At 39.2% G+C, this 8250-nt stretch overlaps 1 non-coding gene across 1 annotated transcript; it reads right to left on the bottom strand.

Moving 5' to 3' along the window:
* Positions 1 to 3452: 3452 nt before the first annotated feature.
* On the bottom strand, positions 3453 to 3556 carry LOC130958762 (small nucleolar RNA R71). Its single transcript, XR_009077868.1, has one exon. It is a non-coding gene; the product is annotated as a small nucleolar RNA R71 (small nucleolar RNA).
* Between the last annotated feature and the right edge of the window lie 4694 nt (positions 3557 to 8250).

Below are 8250 nucleotides of genomic sequence, written 5' to 3'. Positions count from 1 at the left end.
TGAGAGCTACAGAAGCCTAATTGGCGCGCTCTCAATTGCGTTGGAAAGTATATATCCTGGGCTTTCTAGCAATGTATAATAGTCCAAACTTTTCCCGCGATTTGATGGTCCAAACCGGCGTTCCAAATCAGCTCAAGAATTCTGGCGTTAAATGCCGAACTGGCACAAGAATGGGAGTTAAACGCCCAAACTGGCACAAAAGCTGGCGTTTAAGTCCAAGAAAAGTCTCTACACATGAAAGCTTCAATGCTCAGCCCAAGCACACACCAAGTGGGCCCAGAAGTGAATTTTTATGTCATTTACTCATCTTTGTAAACCTTAGGCTACTAGTCTTTATAAATAAGACCTTTTGCTATTGTATTTTCATCTTTTGATCACTTTAGATCTTGAGATCTTTGAATCTTTTGATCACGTTTTGGGGGCTGGCCATTCGGCCATGCCTTGACCTTGTTCTTATGTATTTTCAACGGTGGAGTTTCTACACACCATAGATTAAGGTGTGGAGCTCTGCTGTACCTCGAGTATTAATGCAATTACTATTGTTCTTCTATTCAATTCAGCTTATTCTTGTTCTAAGATATCACTTGTTCCTCAACTTGATGAATGTGATGATCCGTGACACTCATCATCATTCTCACCTATGAATGTGTGCCTGACAACCACCTCCGTTCTACCTTCGATTGAGTGGATATCTCTTGGATTCCTTAATCAAAATCTTCGTGGTATAAGCAAGAATTGATGGCGGCATTCAAGAGAATCCGGAAGGTCTAAACCTTGTCTGTGGTATTCTGAGTAGGATTCAATGATTGAATGACTATGACGAGCTTCAAACTCCTGAAGGCTGGGCGTTAGTGACAGACGCAAAAGAATCAATGGATTTTATTCCAACCTGATTGAGAACCGACAGATGATTAGCCGTGCTGTGACAGAGCGCATTGAATATTTTCACTGAGAGGACGGGACTGTAGCCACTAACAACGGTGATGCCCAACATACAGCTTGCCATGGAAAGGAGTAAGAAGGATTGGAAGAAGACAGTAGGAAAGCAGAGAGACGGAAGGGACAAAGCATCTCCATACGCTTATCTGAAATTCTCACCAATGAATTACATAAGTATCTCTATCTTTACTTTATGCTTTATTCATATATCATCCATAACCATTTGAATCCGCCTGACTGAGATTTACAAGGTGACCATAGCTTGCTTCATACCAACAATCTCCATGGGATCGACCCTTACTCGCGTAAGGTTTATTACTTGGACGACCCAGTGCACTTGCTGGTTAGTTGTGCGAAGTTGTGATAAAGAGTTGAGATTACAATTGAGCGTACCATGTTGATGGCGCCATTGATGATCACAATTTCGTGCACCATGTTTTTGGCGCCGTTGCCGGGGATTGTTTGAGTTTGGACAACTGACGGTTCATCTTGTTGCTTAGATTAGGCATTTTTCTTCAAAGTTCTTAAGAATGAATTCTAGTGTTTCAAGGTGATGTTCTTATCATCACCAAAGCTGATTGATTCTCATCAACTTAGCTCTTGAATGTAATGTCCTGCTAAAGCTTGGCTTGCCATGTCTAATTTCTTTAGACTGAAGCTTTAGAATAACATTGCATGATTCCTAGAATTCTTATTAAGAATTTTGATATCCTTATTTTCATTCAAATTTAAAAAAAAAATCCAAAAAAATTACAAAATCATAAAATCCAAAAATATTTCTTGTTTGAGTCTAGTGTCTCATTTTAAGTTTGGTGTCAATTGCATGTTTCTGTTCTTCTTGCATTCATTCATGTGTCTTAAGTGATCTTCAAGATGTTCTTGATGATTTCCTTGCTCTGATCTTTAAATTCTCTTGTCTTAATTATTTTGTGTTTCTCATATGCATTCTCAATTTGTTAGTGTCAGTAGTATACAAAGTTCTAAGTTTGGTGTCTTGCATGCATTGTTTGTTTGATCTTAGTTTCATTTTGATTATTCCTCATCATTAAAAATCCAAAAAAAATGTTTCTTTGTGTCTTTTCAAGTCAATAATACAGAAAATTGAAGATTCAGAACATACAGCAGAAGAATTATACAGAAAAAGCTGGGCGTTCAAAACGCCCAGTGAGGAAGGAAAACTGGCGTTTAAACGCAAAGCCAGGGTGCCTGGCTGGGCGTTTAATGCCCAAAAGGGTAGCAATTTGGGCGTTAAACGCCAGAATGTATACCATTCTGGGTGTTTAATGCCAGAATGGCACAAGAGGGAAGATTTTGTTTTTAACTCAAATTTTTTCAAGTTTTCAAAATTTTTCAAAATCAAATCTTTTTCAAATCATATATTTTCAAATCATATATTTTCAAAATCAATTTCTTTCTTTTTCAAAAATACTTGCTAACAATTAAGGATTTGATTCAACATTTCAATTATGTTGCCTTTTCTGTTGAGAAAGGTTTAATGTCTGAATCATATCTTTCTTGTTAGCCAAGTCATTAGTTTTCAAAATCAAATCTTTTTAAATTGTTTTTCAAATCATATCTTCTCAATCATATCTTTTTAAAACTATATCTTTTCAATCAAATCTTTTAATCACATCTTTTTCAAAATAGTTTTCAATCATATCTTTTTTATTTCTAATTTCAAAATCTTTTTCAAAAATCACTTGATTTCTTTTTTCACTCTTAGTTTTCGAAAATCAATTAGTGTTTTTCAAAATGTTTTTAAAATCCTTTTAATTTATTTTCGAAAATTTCTTCCCCTCTTCTCACATCCTTCTATTTATGGACTAACACTACCCCTCAATGCACAATCCGAACTCTATCTTTCCTTGATAAGTTCAAATTTTCTATCTCTTCCTTCTATTTTTCTTTTCCTCTGACACTTCAAGGAGTCTCTATACTGTGACATATTTTCTTATTCTCTTCCCTTTCATATGAGCAGGAGCAAAGACAAAAGCATTCTTGTTGAGGCTAACCCTGAACCTGAAAGGACCTTGAAGCGAAAGCTAAGAGAAGCTAAAGCACAACTCTCTGTAGAGGACCTAACAGAAATCTTTAAAGAAGAAGAACCCATGGCAGCCGAAAATAACAACAATGCCAACAATACAAGGAAGGTGCTGGGTGACTTTACTGCACCTACTCCCGACTTCTATGGGAGAAGCATCTCTATCCCTGTCATTGGAGCAAACAACTTTGAGCTTAAGCCTCAATTAGTTTCTCTAATGCAACAGAATTACAAGTTCCATGGACTTCCATTGGAAGATCCTCATCAGTTTTTAGCTGAGTTCTTGCAAATTTGTGACACTGTCAAGACCAATGGGGTTGACCCTGAGGTCTACAGACTTATGCTATTCCCTTTTGCTGTAAGAGACAGAGCTAGGATATGGTTGGACTCACAACCTAAAGAAAGCCTGAACTTTTGGGAAAAGCTAGTCAATGCCTTCTTGGCAAAGTTCTTTCCACCTCAAAAATTGAGTAAGCTTAGAGTGGAAGTCCAAACCTTCAGACAGAAGGAAGGTGAATCCCTCTATGAAGCTTGGGAAAGATACAAACAATTGATCAAAAAGTGTCCATCTGACATGCTTTCTGAATGGAGCATTATAGGTATCTTCTATGATGGTCTGTCTGAACTGTCTAAGATGTCATTGGACAGCTCTGCTGGAGGATCTCTTCATCTGAAGAAGACGCCTGCAGAAGCTCAAGAACTCATCGAAATGGTTGCAAACAACCAATTCATGTACACTTCTGAAAGGAATCATGTGAACAATGGGGCGAATCAGAAGAAAGGAGTTCTTGAGATTGATACTCTGAATGCCATATTGGCTCAGAACAAAATATTGACTCAGCAAGTCAATATGATTTCTCAAAGTATGTCTGGAATGTAAGCTGCACCAGGTAGTACTAAGGACGCTTCATCTGAAGAAGAAGCTTATGATCCTGAGAACCCTTCAATGAAAGAGGTGAATTACATGGGAGAATCCTATGTAAACACCTATAATCCTTCATGGAGAAATCATCCAAATCTCTCATGGAAGGATCAACAGAGACCTCAACAAGGTTTTAACAACAATAATGGTGGAAGAAATAGGTTTAGCAATGGCAAGCCTTTTCCATCATCTTCTCCGCAACAGATAGAGAATTCTAAGCAGAGCCACTCTGACTTAGCAACCATGGTCTCTGATCTAATCAAAACCACTCAAAGTTTCATGACTGAAACAAGGTCATCCATTAGAAACTTGGAGGCACAAGTGGGACAGCTGAGCAAGAAAATTACTGAACTCCCTCCTAGTACTCTTCCAAGAAATACAGAAGAAAATCCAAAAGGAGAGTGTAAGGCCATCAACATGGCCGAATTTGGAGAGGAGGAAGAGGCAGTGAGCACTACTGAGGAAGACCTCAATGGACGTCCACTGGCCTCTAATGAATTCCCTAATGAGGAACCATGGGAATCTGAGGCTCACAATGAGACCATAGAGATTCCATTGAATTTACTTCTGCCATTCATGAGCTCTGACGAGTATTCTTCCTTTGAAGAGGATGAAGATGTCACTGAAGAGCAAGTTGCTAAGTACCTTGGAGCAATCATGAAGCTAAATGACAAGTTATTTGGTAATGAGACTTGGGAGAACGAACCTCCTTTGCTCACCAAAGAACTGGATGACTTGTCTAGGCAAAAATTACCTCAAAAGAGACAGGACCCTGGGAAGTTCTCAATACCTTGTACCATAGGCACCATGACCTTTAAAAAGGCTCTGTGTGACTTAGGGTCAAGTATAAACCTCATGCCTCTCTCTGTAATGGAGAAGCTAGGGATCTTTGAGGTACAAACTTTCAAGAATCTCACTAGAGATGGCAGACAATTCAAGAAAACAAGCTTTTGGAGTTGTAGAGGATGTTCTGATAAAGACTGAAGACCATTACATCCCTACTGATTTCATAGTCCTAGAGACTGGGAAGTGCATGGATGAATCCATCATCCTTGGCAGACCCTTCCTAGCCACAGCAAAGGCTGTGATTGATGTTGACAGAGCTGAACTGATCATTCAAGTGAATGAAGAATCCTTTGTATTTAAGGCTCAAGGATATCCTTCTGTACTAATGGAGAGGAAACATGAAGAGCTTCTCTCAAAACAGAGTCAAATAGAGCCCCCACAGTCAAACTCTAAGTTTGGTGTTGGGAGGCCATAACCAACTTCTAAGTTTGGTGTTGAACCCCCACATTCAAACTCTAAGTTTGGTGTTGGTAGGTTCCAACATTGCTCTGATTATCTGTAAGGCTCCATGAGAGCCCACTGTTAAGCTACTGACATTAAAGAAGCGCTTGTTGGGAGGCAACCCAATGTTATATCCATTTTCCTTTGTTATTTTATGTTTTCTGTAGGTTGATGATAATGGGAAGTCACAAAATCAATTGAAAAAGCAAAAACAGAATGAAAAATAGAAAGAAAAATAACACACCCTGGAGGAAAATCTTGTTGGCGTTTAAACGCCAGTAAGCGCAGTAATTGGGCATTTAACGCCCAGTCTCGCACCATTCTGGGCGTTTAACGCCAGAAAGGGGCACCAGACTGGCGTTAAACGCCAGGAAAGGGCAAGAAGTTGGCGTTAAACGCCAGAAATGGGCACCAGCCCGACATTTAACGCCAGAATTGGCATGAAGAGCATTTTTGCTCGCCACTTGGTGCAGGGATGAATTTTCCTTGACACCTCAGGATCTGTAGACCCCACAGGATCCCCACCTACCCCACCACCCTCTCTCTTCTTCACCCATTCACCAATCACCTCAACACCTCTTCCCTAAAAACCCCTCACCTATCAAATTCCACTATTCTCTTCACCACTCACATCCATCCTTCATAAAACCCCACCTACCTCACTATTCAAATTCAAACCACTTTCCCTCCCAAACCCACCCATAATGGCCGAACCCTACCCCTCTCTCCAACCCTATATAAACCCATCTTCACTCCTTCATTTTCACACAACCTAAACACTACTTCTCCCCCTTTGGCCGAACCACAAAGCCATCTCCATCTCCTCTATTTCTTCTTCTTCTACTCTTTTCTTTCTTCTTTTTGCTCGAGGACGAGCAAACTTTTAAGTTTGGTGTGGTAAAAGCATTGCTTTTTGTTTTTCCATAACCATTTATGGCATCCAAGGCCATAGAAACCTCTAGAAAGAGGAAAGGGAAGGCAAAAGCTTCCACCTCCGAGTCATGGGAGATGGAAAGATTCATCTCAAGGGTGCATCAAGACCACTTCTATGAAGTTGTGGCCATGAAGAAGGTGATCCCCGAGGTCCCTTTCAAACTCAAAAAGAGTGAATATCCGTAGATCTGACATGAGATCCGAAGAAGAGGTTGGGAAGTTCTTACCAACCCCATTCAACAAGTCGGAATCTTAATGGTTCAAGAGTTCTATGCCAATGCATGGATCACCGAGAACCATGATTAAAGTGTGAACCCGAACCCAAAGAATTGACTTACAATGGTTCGGGGGAAATGCTTAGATTTTAGTCCGAAAAATGTAAGGTGGCATTCAACTTGCCCATGATGCAAGGAGATGAACACCCCTACACTAGAAGGGTCAACTTTGATCAAAGGTTGGACCAAGTCCTCATAGACATTTGTGAAGAGGGCGCTCAATGGAAAAGAGATTCAAGAGGGAAGCCGGTTCAACTGAGAAGGCATGACCTCAAGCCCGTGGCTAGGGGATGGTTGGAGTTTATCCAATGCTCAATCATTCCCACTAGCAACCGGTCTGAAGTTACTATAGACCAGGCCATCATGATTCATAGCATCATGATTGGAGAGGAAGTAGAAGTTCATGAGGTTATAGCCCAAGAACTTTATAAGGTGGCGGACAAGTCCTCTACCTTGGCAAGGTTAGCCTTTCCTCATCTCATTTGTCACCTCTGTTATTCAGTTGGAATTGACATAGAAGGAGACATCCCCATTGATGAGGACAAGCCCATCACTAAGAAAAGGATGGAGCAAACAAGAGATCCCACTCATCATGAAATCCCTGAGATACCTCAAGGGATGCACTTTCCTCCACAAAACTATTGGGAGCAAATCAACACCTCCCTAGGAGAATTGAGTTCCAACATGGGACAACTAAGGGTGGAGCACCAAGAACATTCCATCCTCCTCCATGAAATTAGAGAAGATCAAAGAATCATGAGAGAGGAGCTCAAGCACTCCATAAGATCTTCAAGAGGAAGAACAAGCCGCCATCACTAAGGTGGACCCGTTCTTTAATTTCCTTGTTCTTTATTTTTCTATTTTTCGAAAATTATGCTTATGTTTATCTATGTTTGTGTCTTATGGTCATTAGTGTCTTAGTGTCTATGCCTTAAAGTTATGAATGTCCTATGAATCCATCACCTTTCTTGAATGAAAAATGTTCTTAATTGAAAAAGAGAAGAATTGCATGAATTTTGACTTTTATAACAGATTAATTATTTTGATGTGGTGGCAATACTTTGACTTCTGAATGTATGCTTGAACAGTGCATATGTCTTTTGAATTTGTTGTTCATGAATGTTGGCTCTTGAAAGAATGATGAAAAATGAGACATGTTACTGAGGATCTGAAAAATCATAAAAATGATTCTTGAAGCAAGAAAAAGCAGTGAATTCAAAAAAAAAAAGAGAGAGTATATTCGAAAAAAAACAACGAAAAAAAAAGAGAGAAAGAAAAAAAATAATAATGAAGTTGTGATCCAAGGCAAAAAAGAGTGTGCTTAAGAACCATGGACACCTCTAATTGGGGACTCTAGCAAAGCTAAGTCACAATCTGAAAAGGTTCACCCAATTATGTGTCTGTGGCATGTATGTATCCGGTGGTAATATTGGAAGACAGAGTGCTTTGGGCCACGGCCAAGACTCATAAAGTAGCTGTGTTCAAGAATCATCATACTTAACTAGGAGAATCAATAACACTATTTGGATTCTGAGTTCCTATAGAAGCCAATCATTCTGAATTTCAAAGGATAAAGTGAGATGCCAAAACTGTTCAGAGGCAAAAAGCTAAAAGCCCTGCTCATCTAATTAATACTGATCTTCATAGATGGTTTTGGAATTCATTGCATATTCTCTTCTTTTTATCTTATTTGATTTTCAGTTGCTTGGGGACAAGCAACAATTTAAGTTTGGTGTTGTGATGAGCGGATAATTTATACGCTTTTTGGCATTGTTTTCAGTATGTTTTTAGTATGTTTTAGTTAGTTTTTATTATATTTTTATTAGTTTTTAGTTAAAATTCACTTTTCTGGA

Source organism: Arachis stenosperma, chromosome 10 (genome assembly GCF_014773155.1).
Source record: "Arachis stenosperma cultivar V10309 chromosome 10, arast.V10309.gnm1.PFL2, whole genome shotgun sequence".
NCBI classification, from domain to species: domain Eukaryota; kingdom Viridiplantae; phylum Streptophyta; class Magnoliopsida; order Fabales; family Fabaceae; genus Arachis; species Arachis stenosperma.
This window is presented reverse-complemented; position numbering and strand designations above follow the sequence as displayed.